This window comes from Dama dama, chromosome 19, assembly GCF_033118175.1.
Source record: "Dama dama isolate Ldn47 chromosome 19, ASM3311817v1, whole genome shotgun sequence".
NCBI lineage: Eukaryota > Metazoa > Chordata > Mammalia > Artiodactyla > Cervidae > Dama > Dama dama.
In genome coordinates this window covers 91,750,157-91,763,901 of record NC_083699.1, presented here as the reverse complement: position 1 = coordinate 91,763,901, position 13,745 = coordinate 91,750,157, and the positions used below count along the sequence as shown (strand labels likewise).

Genomic DNA, 13,745 nt, shown 5'->3' with positions numbered 1-13,745 from the left:
CACAACTCCATTTAACAGCTCAACTGAGATGACCTCTAGTCATCACACTTGTTCCAATGACGGCTCCTGCCTCCAACACCCACTAGACTTGGCCTTCTCTTGTGGCCTGGAAATGACAAGGGAATGGTGTGCCTTCTCTCTCCAGGCGCTAGCATTTCATAAGCACTTATGGTGGCTCTCACCTCAAAAGAGCTCCTGTTCTGAGGGGTGAACTTTTTTCCAGCTCATGTAATTAGCCCATTGATGCATCTCCCACGGTGTTCTGATCCTCTGGAGAGAAGCATTAGGAGGTCAAGTTCAAGCGAGGAAGGCAGGTGGCACAGCTGCCAAAGAGGAGAACAAGCCCTCTTTGGAGACGGGGCTGGACCCCTGGGGGTCTCTGAACAAACACATGCCCTGGGAGACAGGACCATAGTTCGAACCTGATGGGCTGTGACTAAAACGTTGACAGGGGTGGGGGTGGAGGATAGAGAGAGCGTGATTGGCAGACTCCCGTGTAGTTATTACTCCCCTTCTGCCTTTCACAGGAATTCTGAGCCAGATGAGGGCAGAGCTGGTGGGGGGGTTGGGGGAGAAGAAACAGCGGAGAGGGAGACCCAACGCTCTGATAGGAACCGCCCCGGAAGGATGTCAGTCATTGCGGGTATGGGGGGGTGCTGTTGTTTCAATATAGTAAATGTTAATTAAACACAATTACAAGAAGCCATACCAACCGCACCTGAAATCTCAGTTGATTGAAGGTGAGCAAGGGCTTCCCAGGTGGTGCTAGTGGTAAAGAACCTGCCTGCCAATACAGGAGACATAAGAGAACCTGGGTCCACTCGAAGAGGGCATGGCAACCCGCTCCAGTATTCTTGCCTGGAGAATCCCATGGACAGAGGAGACTGGAGACCTACAGACCATGGGGTCGCAAAGAGTAGGACACAACTATGTGCTAAAGTGATTTAGCACGTAGCCAAGCAAAGTTGAGTTAACACAGCCACACAGAGGAGAGGGATGATGAGACTGAAGTGTCTTTACCAGTTGAGTTGTTCCCCAGTGTTCCATGTGTTTCTCTGTTTTTCTGTTCCAGATAGCCCAGAAATAGGAGAATTTAGCACTGCTGCAGAACACAGAGAACCACAACTCGAGTTTCTTAAGTTTTGAAGCTGAATTTTTATGGTTTTGAGAGTTCTGATCCAATTTCAACACTTCAGTCCCTTCCCTGTTCAGGAATTTGGGGGAAAAGCTGAATACACATCCTGACTCCCTCACAGACACCCTGACTGTGCTCACAGGGCAGTCTCCTGTGAGAAGAGTAGACAGCCCCACTCCAAGGAGAGACAGAACCACACATGTGCATAAAACGTGGGAGTGACCATAGGACCCAGCAAACGTTCAAGAATAGACTTGCCCTCTGAGACACCACCTGTGAAACCCATACATAATGCATGAGTTCAGCCATCTGTGGAAAGAAACCCAGAGACTGTAAATGTGTGACTGAAAAGATTGGGAATATTCAAAACTCCAATCAAGGGGACCAGAGTGTAATTTTCAAGAAACAAAACCAAACTGTAATTGTAATTTAGAAAACTCAATCCTAATCAATGGCATTGTACCCAGTTTAAGCACAGTCTCTGGAACATACGGGGAGTATTTGGCCTGGAGAACACAGAGGGGAAGCCCAGAGACCTCCATCACTGACTGTTTATTCAGCCCCATTGGGCTTGATGAGAAAGATCCCAAAGCCAGTATCAGCAAGGAGACAGGTCCTGCTATGGTGCAGGGTTGACACACCAGCCCTGTCCCTAGAGGAGCCATGGTGGGTTTCTGAGGGCCTTTGGGGGCCACCACAGGTGAGGAGGAGCCCCATCCCTGATCCTCCCAGTATGTCTCTCCCTTGGTAATGCCCACAAACTAGACTTCCCCAAACATTTTTAAAATTTTGTTTGTTTTTAAAATATTTATCTATTTTTGGCTGGACTGGGTCTTCATTGCTCTGCACAGGTTCTCTCTAGTTGCAGCAAGGGGGCACTTCTCTCTAGTTGCAGTGCATGGGCTTCTCACTGCAATGGCTTCTCTTGCAGTGGAGCACAGGCTCTAGGGCACCCATCCTTCAGTAGTTGCAGCTCAAGGGCTCCAGAACATGGGCTCAGTAGTCCTGGTACACAGGCTCAGTTGCCCCATGGTGTGTGGTATCTTCCTGGACCAGGGATCAAACCAGGTCCCCTGCATTGCAAGGCGGATTCTTAACCACTGGACCACCAGGGAAGTCCACATTTTAAAAAATTTTTATTGGAGTGTTGACTTACAATATTGTGTTAGTTTCTACTGTACAGCAAAGTGATTCAGTTATACATGTACATATACCCACTCTTTTTTATATATTCTTTTCCCATATAGATCATGACAGAGTATTGAGTAGATATCCCTGTTTTATACAACAGGTTCTTGTTAGTCATCTATTTTATATACAGTAGTATGGAGCATTGCTGCTATAACAAATTACCACCAATTTAGTTGCTTAAGTGAACACAAATTTGTTATCTTATAGTACTGCATGCATGCATGCTAAGTCACTTCAGTCATGTCCAACTCTTTGCAACCCCATGGACTATAACCCACCAGGCTCTTCTGTCCATGGGATTTTCAGGCAAGAATACCAGACAGAGTCTTCCTGACCCAGGGACCGAACCCACGTCTCTTATATTTCCTGCATTGACAGGCCGGTTCTTTACCACTAGCACCACCTGGGAAGCCCAATCTTATAGTGCTAAAGAAGTTCAGAATCACTCTCACTGGCCTAAAGCCAAGGTGATAGGAGAGTTGATTGCTTCTGGAGGGTCAGGAGGAGAGTCTCGGCCATTTTCTGCTTCTTGAAGCAGCCACGCTCCTTGGTTCACCACCCCCTCCCTGCATCACTCCAACCTCTTGCTTCTATGATCATATTTTCCTCTGCTGACTCTGAGCCTCCTGATCCTTCCTCTTAGAAGGACCTTGTAAGTACATTGGGCCCACTGGATAATCCAGGATCCTCTCCATCTTGAAACCCTTAATCATATCTGCAGAGTTGAAAGGTAACATCCACGGGTTTCAGGGATGAGGGCCTGGGTATCTGTGGGAGCCATTTTCAACCAAAACAGCATCATAGCTATGGGTGATGTGAAAGATAAACTGAGGCATATTTAAATTTTTAAAAGTATTTGAGTGTGCATGCATGCTAAGTCGCTTCAGTCATATCTGACTCTTTGCAACCCTATGGACTGTAGCCCACCAGGTTCCTCTGTCCATGGGATTCTCCAGGCAAGAATACTGGAATGGGTTGCCATACCCTCCTCCAGGGGATCTTCCTGACCCAGGGATCAAACCTGCATCTCTTATGTCTCCTGCATTAGCAGGCCAGGTTCTTTACCACTAGTGCCACTGGGGAAGCCCCTTATTTGAGCAAAGATCTCTTTTATTTGGGCAGGACCAAACCAAACGTGGTTAGGAGTGCTTGGCAGACAGGAGCCTAAGGAAAGACTTACACCAAGAAGGTGCAAAAAGAAAGGAGATTCTTTGATTGGCTATCGTGCAAAGTCTGGTTGGCGCTTTGTGACTGACTGTCCCTAGTGGTTCAGTTTTGTAACCAGGAGGTACTTAGGGACTCAGGTCTTGGTTGGCTTACACAGGCTGTCAAGATGTTGGTGCCAGTTTGAAGGCCTCCTTATTTGATTAATGTAACAGCTGGAACAGGAGTAAATGGCACAACTGAAATGCAATTGATCAACCTTAAAGACTGATCTCCAAAGGTCTGCATTCTAGAAGCCAGAGAACTCTTTGTACCTTAAACATCAATTCTGATTCAGAAAGAAGGTGCATGTCTGAACGAGGCTGGCATGAATCCATGTGAGACACAAGTCACCACAGGACATTAGCACAGACCAACAGAACTCCCAGGACTGGCACAACCTGGGAGAAAATATGAACAGCACCAACAGACACTCCAAGACCCAGCCAGCTTCACATTTATTAACTAGTCATTACTCCAGCACTCTTGCCTGGAAAATCCCATGGACGGAGGAGCGTCCATGTAGACTGTAGACTACAGTCCATGGGGTCGCAAAGAGTTGGACACAACTGAGCCACTTCACTTTCACCTTCACTTTCATTACACTAGAGGCTCAAATTAAGGAGCATCCAGTACATTTAGGGTCTGTGTGGGTTTATCTTACAATATATAGGCTGGATGAAAAGCTGGGCTCTACACTGTGTTCTTAATTATTCCTTCTCATAACTTTCACAAAGTTACACGTAAAGATGCCTTTAGATCTTTTTTAAATTGGTTTTATTGGAATATAGTTTCTTTGCAATGCTGTGTTAGTTTCTGCTGTACAACAAAATGAAGGAAAGGGATACATCCCTTTCCTTTTTGACTTCCTTCCCATCCAGGTCACCATAGTGTCAAAACACCTTTCAATCTTGTCAAACAAGTAACCTGACCAGAGGTCCCAACCAAAGCTGCTGGCCACTATGCCAGGGCTTGAGCTCAGGTCAACACCACATTTGATCTATTCTTGTTGACTGTGACTTACCTTTTGATGTCAGCCATGCTGAGAGGACCTCCATAGCTCAAAATATCTCCCCAATATCTTCACAAGCCTATGATGAAGACCTGCTTCTATCGAGCTTGGCTTCCAAACTGGGTCTGTCTAGATACAGATTTTCCCTCTTTTTAGCTGCATGAAGGTGAACTTAACCTTTCTGAATGTTGGCTTCATCATGTATAATAAATATATAGGCTCTAATCTCAACCTTGCAGGTTATTGTGATTCTAATGAATAAAGTAGAAGTATAGCTAACATGGGAATATAACACTCTATACGTAGGAGCTATTTGTTATTGATATGATTTTCTGATTTGTGAAACAAGGATAACAATATGCACACAATTTGTGTAAGAATGAGGTAAGATGTGTTAACATCTGACACAGCCTGGAGCATAGAAGATGTTCAGTGATAATTCATTCCCGATGTCCTCCTTCCCCAGCTTCTTCACAATCACCTTGTGTTTACTGAAAAGAACAGCTGCTGGCTCCAGAAATATTATACCAAATGGAAACATTGTGGTGGGAATGTAAATTGGTACAGCCACTATGGAAGACAGTATGGCAGTCCCTCAAAAAACTAAAGATAGAACTACCATATAATCCAGTAATCCCACTCTTAGGCAGATATCCAGACAAAACTGTAATTCCAAAAAGATATATGCACCCCAATGCTCATTGCAGCATTGTTTACAGTAGCCAAGACATAGAAACAAACTAAATGTCCATCAAAGGATTAATGGATAAAGCAGATGTGGTATATATGTATATATCAATATATATAATGAATATTACTCAGCCATAAAAAAGAATGAAATAATGCCATTTGCAGCAGCATGTATGGACCTAGAGATTATCATACTAAATGAAGTAAGACAGAAAGAGAAAGACAAATACCATATGATATCACTTACATGTGGAATCTAAAATATGACACTAACTTATCTACAAGGCAGACTCACAGACATAAAATATAGACTCATGGTTGCCAAGTGGGAGAGTGGTGGGGAAGGGATGAATTGGGACTTTGAGATTAGCAGATGCAAACTCTTATATATAGGATGGATAAACAACAAGGTCTTACTGGATAGCACAGGGAACTATATTCAATATTCTGTGATAAACCATAATGTAAAAGAATATGAAAGGAGTGTATATATACATATAACTGAAGCCCTTTGCTGTACGGAAGAAATGAACATAGCATTGTAAATCAACTACACTTCAATAAAATAACATTTTTTAACTCTGTAAATCTTTTACCTGAGACAACCCTCTGGTTGGCTCATCAACACAGATTAACTTCTCAGGTGAGCTCATCATCAGCCCTGCCTGGAGAGCCTGTCCCTAAGGACACAGGAAAGACTAGGTTTAATGGGCTAGGCCAGGAAGGGATGCAAGAACGCATTTGCTAAGGACCTCTTATTAAAGGATCCTGTAAGTGGCAGAAACACAGTGTTAAGAAGCTTAAGAAAAGACATGTAGGATGAAAAATCTGTTGACTCACATAACAGAAAAGCCCAGTGGGTGTATCTGGTAAATATGCCTCGACCCAGATTCTCCAAAGATGTCATCGAGAAGTCATGCTCCACCTCTTGGCTTTGCTTTCTTTCAATTTGTTTCCTTGTCTGAAGAAGCTACCCTCTTCTGCTGCTACCCTAGTCCTCAGCTCAGCAAAATGGACAGAGGGAGCCCGTTTCTCAAGAGTTCCAACAAAATAGCTAATTTGGGATTTTCTAGACCTCGGTGGTTCAGCGGTAAAGAATCTGCCTGCAATGCACGAGCCACAGGAGACGCAGGTTCAATCCCTGGGTCAGAAAGGTCCCCCGGAGAAAGGCAGGGCAACCCTCTCCAGTATTCTTGACTGAAGAATCCCATGGACAGAGAAACCTGATGGGCTATGGCCCATAGAGCCACAAAGAGTCGGACATTGCTGAAGCAACTTGGCATGCGTGCACACACCAACTTGGCTACGGTGACCAGCCCTATACAAGACACTGAGGTTGAAGCGATAGAATATGCTGTTGGCCAGGCCGAGGGGACATGCCCACCTTGGCGCTAAAATGCATGGATGCTACGAAGGGGGGGTGAGTTCACATTTCCCATCTGAGCTCCATGGATTGAGTAGATAATGAGTAGTTTGCCAAAGAGAGAGAACAGTGCTAAGATTATAAGAAGCAGAAGTAGATGCTGACGAAGCAAAACTTTCCAGAGGACCTGAGACACCAGCGGCCTAGGTTAACTGAGCAACACAAGGCCTGTGGCTGATAACAGCAGACCCTAGATATGGAAGGAGAGACTCGTAACTTTCAAGCAGCTCTTCTGCTAACAGGTCTTGCCCTGTCTGCCTTTGATTAAGTGGATTACCACATCCCATCAGTTTTTCCAAACAGTCTCTGGACTACCCATGACTCATTTTCTTTACAACACTCTAGAAGATCTTACATTTTCAGAGTGTGAATCAAAATCTGGGGTCAAATTCAGGTGAACAGTCCCTCAACCTTGCCACACTGTCCTAGACAAGCTATCACGGGCAAGGAGGAGGGCAGAGAGCTGGTCGTTAACCCCTTTGCTTGAGAAGCCTTGTCTCTCAAGGCTTTAAAATTGGGTAATAAAAACAAAATAATCTTAAAAATCAGTTTGCTGATCAGATCCTTGTGCGCGTCCCCACTAAATCCGGCTACAGTGAAAAATGCCCATTTGTTCCTGACTCCAGGCATCCCGGCTCCTAATCAGCCCTAATCCCCCACAGTTCTGCAGTTTTCTTCCCGTTACTGAATTCCCTTCTCGTGAAGAACTTTGTCAAACACTTCTGGAAAGACTAAATAAATTAAAGCCACTAGTCCCTTTTATCCACGGCTTTATTTCAAGGACTTCTGACAGGTTCAAGAGGCGTAATTCTACTCACTCCAAAGGCATGCCAGCTTGTTCCATTCAATCAGGTACTTCAGAAGACTTTTGAGTGATTCAGTTTGCCTTATCCATCTCAGCCTCATTACAGAGAAGTTATATCATCCATCTCTAATTCCCAAAGATGAGATTCTTTCTTAAGCATCCTCAGAATACAATCGGTGCGTTCTCAGTCGCCTCAGTCATGTCCGACTCTTTGTGACCCTATGGACTGTAGCCTGCCAAGCTCCTCTGTCCGTGGGATTATCCTGGCAGGAATACCAGAGTGGGTTGCCATTCTCTTCTCCAGGGGACCTTCCCGACCCAGAGATCGAACCCGTGTCTCCTGCGTCTCCTGCACTGGCAGGCAGATTCTTTACTACTGAGCCACCCGGGAAGCCCACAGAATACAATAAATGTGGCTTAAATTAAAAACAGAGCAAGGTCCTGACCTGTTTGGCCATGACACTACAGAGCCTGCATTTAAGGATAAAATAGGTCCACACCAAATTGGTAAGGTAGCCAAGAATACCTTCTTCGCCCTAGTTATAAATAAAATCATTTAAGGAAAATTTTTTAAAATAACCTCTCCAAGCCTCACCCCAAACCATTTAAACACAAATCTCTGAGGTTGGGGCCTAAATTCTGGAATTTTCTTTTAAATGTGCAGCTAAGCTAAGAACTACTGCTTAGAAGACATTGGGGTTCTCAAGATGTGGGTCCAGGTCATCACTTCGGATTCATCCCCAGGCTGGTGTCACCTGGAAAGAGTCTGCAAATGTCCTAGGAGCTGTGAGCCCCATTCACTGGGTCTTGAGCACCTGAGGGTGATAAGCCTATGAATTAAAGGATCCCGAGGTCAGCTTTAAAAGAGGGCATATATATGGGATCTAGACAAATGGTACTGAGGAACCTATCTGCAGGGCAGGAATGCAGACGCAGAGAATGGACATGTGGATGCAGAGGGCAACAGAGAAGGTGAGATGAATTTAAAGAGTAGTATTGACATATACTCACCACCATGTGTAGAACAGACGGCTAGTGGGAAGCTGCTGTATAGCACAGGGAGCTCAGCTCCCTGTGGTGCTCTGTGATGACCTAGAGGGTGGGAGGAAGGTCCAAAAGGGAGGGAGTATAGTTATACACACAGCTGATTCACTGTTGTACAGCTGAAGCCAGCACAACAATGTAAAGCAATTATAGTCCAATAATAAAATAAAATAAAAATTTTTAATAAATTTGTTGTTGCTATTGTTCAGTCATTAAATCATGTCTGACTCTTTGCAACCCCATGAACTCCCCTGTCCTTCACTACTGTCTCCCAGAGTTTGCTCAAATTCAGGTCCATTGAGTCGGTGATGTTATCTAAACATCTCATCCTCTGCTGCCCCCTTCTCCTTTTGCCTTCAGTCTTTCCCAGCATCAGGATCTTTTCCAGTGAGTCAGCTTCGCCTCAGGTGGCCAAAGTATTGGAGCTTCAGAATCAGTCCTTCCAACAAATATTCAGGACTGATTTCCTTTAAGATTGACTAGTTTGATCTCCTTGCAGTCAAAAGAACTCTCAAGAGTCTCCTCCAGCACCATAGTTCGAAAGCATCAGTTCTTCAGTGCTCAGGCTTCTTTATGGTCCAACTCTCACATCAGTACAGGACTATTGGAAAAACCATAGCTTTGACTATTCAGACCTTTGTCAGAAAAATGATGTCTCTACTTTTTAATATGCTATATAGGTTTGTCATAACTTTCCCTCCAAGGAGCAAGTGTCTTTAAATATTTTCACAGCTTCAGTTGCCGTCTACAGTGATTTTGCAGCCCAAGAAAATAAAATCTGTCACCGCTTCCACCTTTTAACTTCCTATTTGCCATGAAGTGATGCAACCCAATGCCATGATCTTAGTTTTATTGAATGTTGATTTATAAGCCAGCTTTTTCACTTTCCTCTTTCACCCTGATCAATAGGTTCTTCTTTACTTTCTGTCATTAGAGTGGTATCATCTGCATATCTGAGGCTGTTAATTTCTCTCAGCAATCTTGATTCCAGTTCGTGATTTACCCAGCCCAGCATTTCGCATGATGTACTCTGCATAGAAGTTAAATAAGCAGGGTGACAATATCCAGCCTCATCATACTCCTTTCTTAATTTTGAACCAGTCAGTTGTTCCATGTCCGGTTCTAACTGTTGCTTCTTGACCAGGATACAGGTTTCTCAGGAGACAGGTAAGATAGTATGGTATTCCCACATCTTTGAGAATTTTCCACATTTTGTGACGGTCCACACAGTCAAAAGATTTAGCATAGTCAATGAAACAGAAGTAGATGTTTCTGGAATTTCCTTGCTTTCTCTAGAATTCAGCGAATTTTGGCAATTTGATCTCAGATTTCTCTGCTTTTTCTAAACCCAACTTGTACATCTGGAAGTTCTTGGTTCACATACTACTGGAGCCTAGCTTGAAGGATTTTAAGCTTATTTTGATAACCTTACTAGCATGTGAAATAAGCATAACTATATGGTAGTTTGAATATTCTTAGGCATTGCCCTTTTATGGGATTGGAATTAAAACTGACTTTTCCAGTCCTGTGGCCACTGCTGAGTTTTCCAAATTTGCTGACATACTGAGTGCAGCACTTTAACAGCATCATCTTCTAGGATTTGAAATAACTCAACTGGAATTCTGTCACCTCCATTAACTTTGTTTGTATTGATGCTTCCTAAGGCCCACTTGACTTCACACTCCAGGATGTCTGGCTCTAGGAATGGCTACATCATTGTGGTTATCTGGGTTATTAAGACCTTTTTAAAGGATGGCAAATCTCCTGTGCATATGAAAAAAAAAAAAAAAAAAAAACCATTCACAAAGATAGACAGTGACTGGTAAAGGAAATCTGTCCATGAAGCTACAAAGGACACAGGAAAGTCTCAGAGTGATACCGTGTCTAGGCCTGGATGCTTGTTCTTCCCAGACTCTGACACTTATTTGCTATATGACCTTGGATAAATCTATTAACCTGCCTCATCATGTTCACCCACTTGAGGAATGGGCATGGCCTCCTTGGCCCTTTAAAGATCCTTTAAAGAGGGACTTCCCTGGTGGTCCAGTGGTTAAGAATCCCCTGCCAATGCAGCGGACATGGGTTCCATCCCTGGTCAGGGAACTAACATTTCACATGGCAAAACTACTGAAGCCCTCGCACCCTAGAGCCTGTGCTCCCCAACAAGAGAAGCCACCACAATGAGAAGCCCCTGAACCACAACTAGAGAGTAGCCCTGACTCCCTGCAACTAGAGAAAAGCCCACACAAAGCAACAAAGACCCAGCACAGCCAAAATTCATTAATTAAAAATTCTTTTTAAAAATCCTTTAAAGAAACAAGAGGAATTAGCTCTCATCTAAAAATAATTTTCAAACTATAGTAATTATTTTCTTGGGCTTCAAAAGCACTGCAGATGGTGACTGCAGCCATGAAATTAAAAGACGCTTGCTCCTTAGAAGAAAAGCTATGACCAAACTGGACAGCATTTTAAAAAGCAGAGACATTACTTGGCCAACAAAGGTCCATCTAGTCAAAGCTATGGTTTTTCCAGTAGTCATGTACGGATGTGAGAGTTGGGCCATAAAGAAACCTGAGCGCCAAAGAATTGATGCTTTTGAACTGTGGTGTTAGAGAAGACTCTTGAGAATCCCTTGGACTGCAAGGAGATCCAACCAGTCCATCCTAAAGGAAATTAATCCTGAATATTCTTTGGAAGGACTGATGCTGAAGCTGAAACTCCAATACTTTGGCCACCTATTGCAAAGAACTGACTCATTGGAAAAGACCTTGATGCTGGGAAAAATTGAAGGCAGGAGGAGAAGGGGACAACAGAGAATGAGATGGTTGGATGGCATCACTGACTCAATGGACATGAACTTGAGCAAGCTCCAGGAGTTGGTGACAGACAGGGAAGCCTGGCATGCTGCAGTCCATGGGGTCACAAAGATTTGGACAGAACTGAGCAACTGAACTGAACTGAATGCAAAAACAGGCTGTGGATGTTGTTAATGGGAGAGTGGGGCAAGACCTCCTGGTAAATGCTACCTTTGTCCCCTCCCCATTACTCTACTTTCCTATTCACAGAAACAGAGACAAAACTATTGGAAATGTATCAAAATAGGTTATGGACAAATTAAAACTCCCTAAGTGTGCTGAAGATAAATGCTTTAAAAGTTAAGTTGATCACAGCTACTCAGAGTTGAAATATGTTCAGGGTAAATCAGAGAGTCAGGAGTCTCCACAATTTGTTTAAAAAGCACAAAACCCCACAAGTTGTCAAAGAGCACCCCACATCTACAGATAAATTCATGCCTTGTCAAAATTCACTTTTTGTTACAAAGAAGCAGGCAATAATATTATAAAGTCATTAACCATGACAAGGCCTCTTAACAATAAAAACTGGTACAGAAATGAAATGCTATCCAGTGAGAAAGACCAGAGTCAGAACTGACTTATACATGCATCTTGGGCTTCGCGCTTTCAGAGTCTTCAGTACTCAGAGGTCAAGTAGCTGAGAAAGTAGACTTCAACTCTTTATATGATCGCTATTTTCAGGACAGAATTTGGGAAGCAGGCTGGTTAATTCCTCCCATGCCCGGGGACCTGGCCTTAGTGGGCAATGTTATTTGATTCTGCAGAACACAGGAAGTAAATGGGTTTCTCTCCATGTGCAGGTAACCAGCCAGCCAAGATGGATCACCAGCAGTTTGTCTCACGATGTCGCCCCCTGTGGCAAGCACTGAGATGCAGACATCATATCTCGGAGAACCATCTACCTTCTTGATTTATTCCCATCAAAATGATTCATTTCTTCTAGTGACTCTTTCAGGAAACATATTGTATTTGTATGGTATGCCAGACTTAATGCTCTGTATGGTGAGTAAGAGCTTTTTAAAAAAAAATCCCTTCATTCAAGGAGTGGGGTAATCTAACTGAAAGTGGGATCTGGTTGCCCGCTGCTCAAAAGCCATTAAAGAAGTAAGGTTAGTGAAAACGAAAGTTTGCTTTATTTTGGATACCAGCAACCGGGTGGCAGGGGTAGGGGAGAGTGGAGTCCTGTTTAAAGGTCGATCCCCCGGCCCCCATCCCACTGACAATCAGAGAGTAAGAGCTTTTATAGATGGAGAGAGGGCCTATATGCAGAAACAGCACAGTCAGCTTTGACAGTCATCTTGGAATTGGTCGTACAGTGGTTTGGTCTGTTCCATCTTGATTTTTTTGTTACTGTTGTTGTTCAGTCGCTAAGTCATATCCAACTCTTTGCGACCCCTTGGACTATAGCACGCCATACTCCTCTGTCCTGCACTATCTCCCAGAGTTTGCTCAAATTCATGTCAAAAAAAAAAAAAATGTCCTTTTCATCGTAGGGGATTGTAATGCAAAAGTAAGAAGTCAAGAGATACCTGGAATAACAGGCAAGTTTGGCCTTGGAGTACAAAATGAAGCAGGGCAAAGGCTAAGAGAGCTTTGTCAAGAGAACACACTGGTCATAGCAAACACCCTTTTTCAACAACACAAGAGATGACTCTATACATGGATATCACCAAGTAGTCAATACCGAAATCTGATTGATTATATACTTTGCTGTTGAAGACGGAGAAGTTCTATACAGTCAGCAAAAATAAGACTGGGAGCTGACCAGTCAGACCATGAGCTCCCTGTTGCAAAATTCAGGCTTAAATTGAAGAAAATAGGGAAAACCACTAGACCATTCTGGTATGACCTAAATCAAATTGACCATTTTACAACTAGTCTTCAGTTCTAGGGTTGATTTGTTTCCATTTCTTTGAGGCTAACTCTCAGAATTGTGGCAGCTTATGTCATGGCAACAATCTGGTCATCATGTAGTTAACTTCTTCCAGCTGATGAGAATTTCAGTATCTATAAGACAGCTCACAGGATATGGCTCTGAATATTATCTATTGTACTTGAAGAGGAACTAAAGGTCTTTGTGCTTACTGACTATACTATTATTATTTAGTCTTGTTTGACAGCTTTCCTTTATTTCTGCATTTTTTCATTCTGTGATTAAACTTATTCTTTGGCTAAGGTTTTTCCACAAACAAAGGGTAGGCTGAGGACATGGGGACAAGGACCATAGGATCCTGCTCTGTTTCAGTAAGAGTTGTGATGAAGGAATCCCTAAGATGCAATGTGCAATGAGGGGGAACCAAAGCCAAATTTGAGACATATAGTTGGGAAAGGCTTTATGGGAGTATCAACTGAGATGAATAGCCTGAAGAAAAACAGTGAAAATGACA

The 13,745-nt window shown here is 43.4% G+C and overlaps 1 protein-coding gene across 1 annotated transcript in view; it reads left to right on the top strand.

Moving 5' to 3' along the window:
* The window catches only part of SLC9A9 (solute carrier family 9 member A9), a 676,865-nt gene extending 664,678 nt beyond the window's left edge, over positions 1-12,187 (top strand). Inside the window, exon 15 of the mRNA XM_061167805.1 lies at positions 12,159-12,187. The gene's annotated coding sequence lies outside the window, so the exon portion shown is untranslated. The remainder of the gene's footprint in view (positions 1-12,158) is intronic.
* Positions 12,188-13,745: the final 1,558 nt, after the last annotated feature.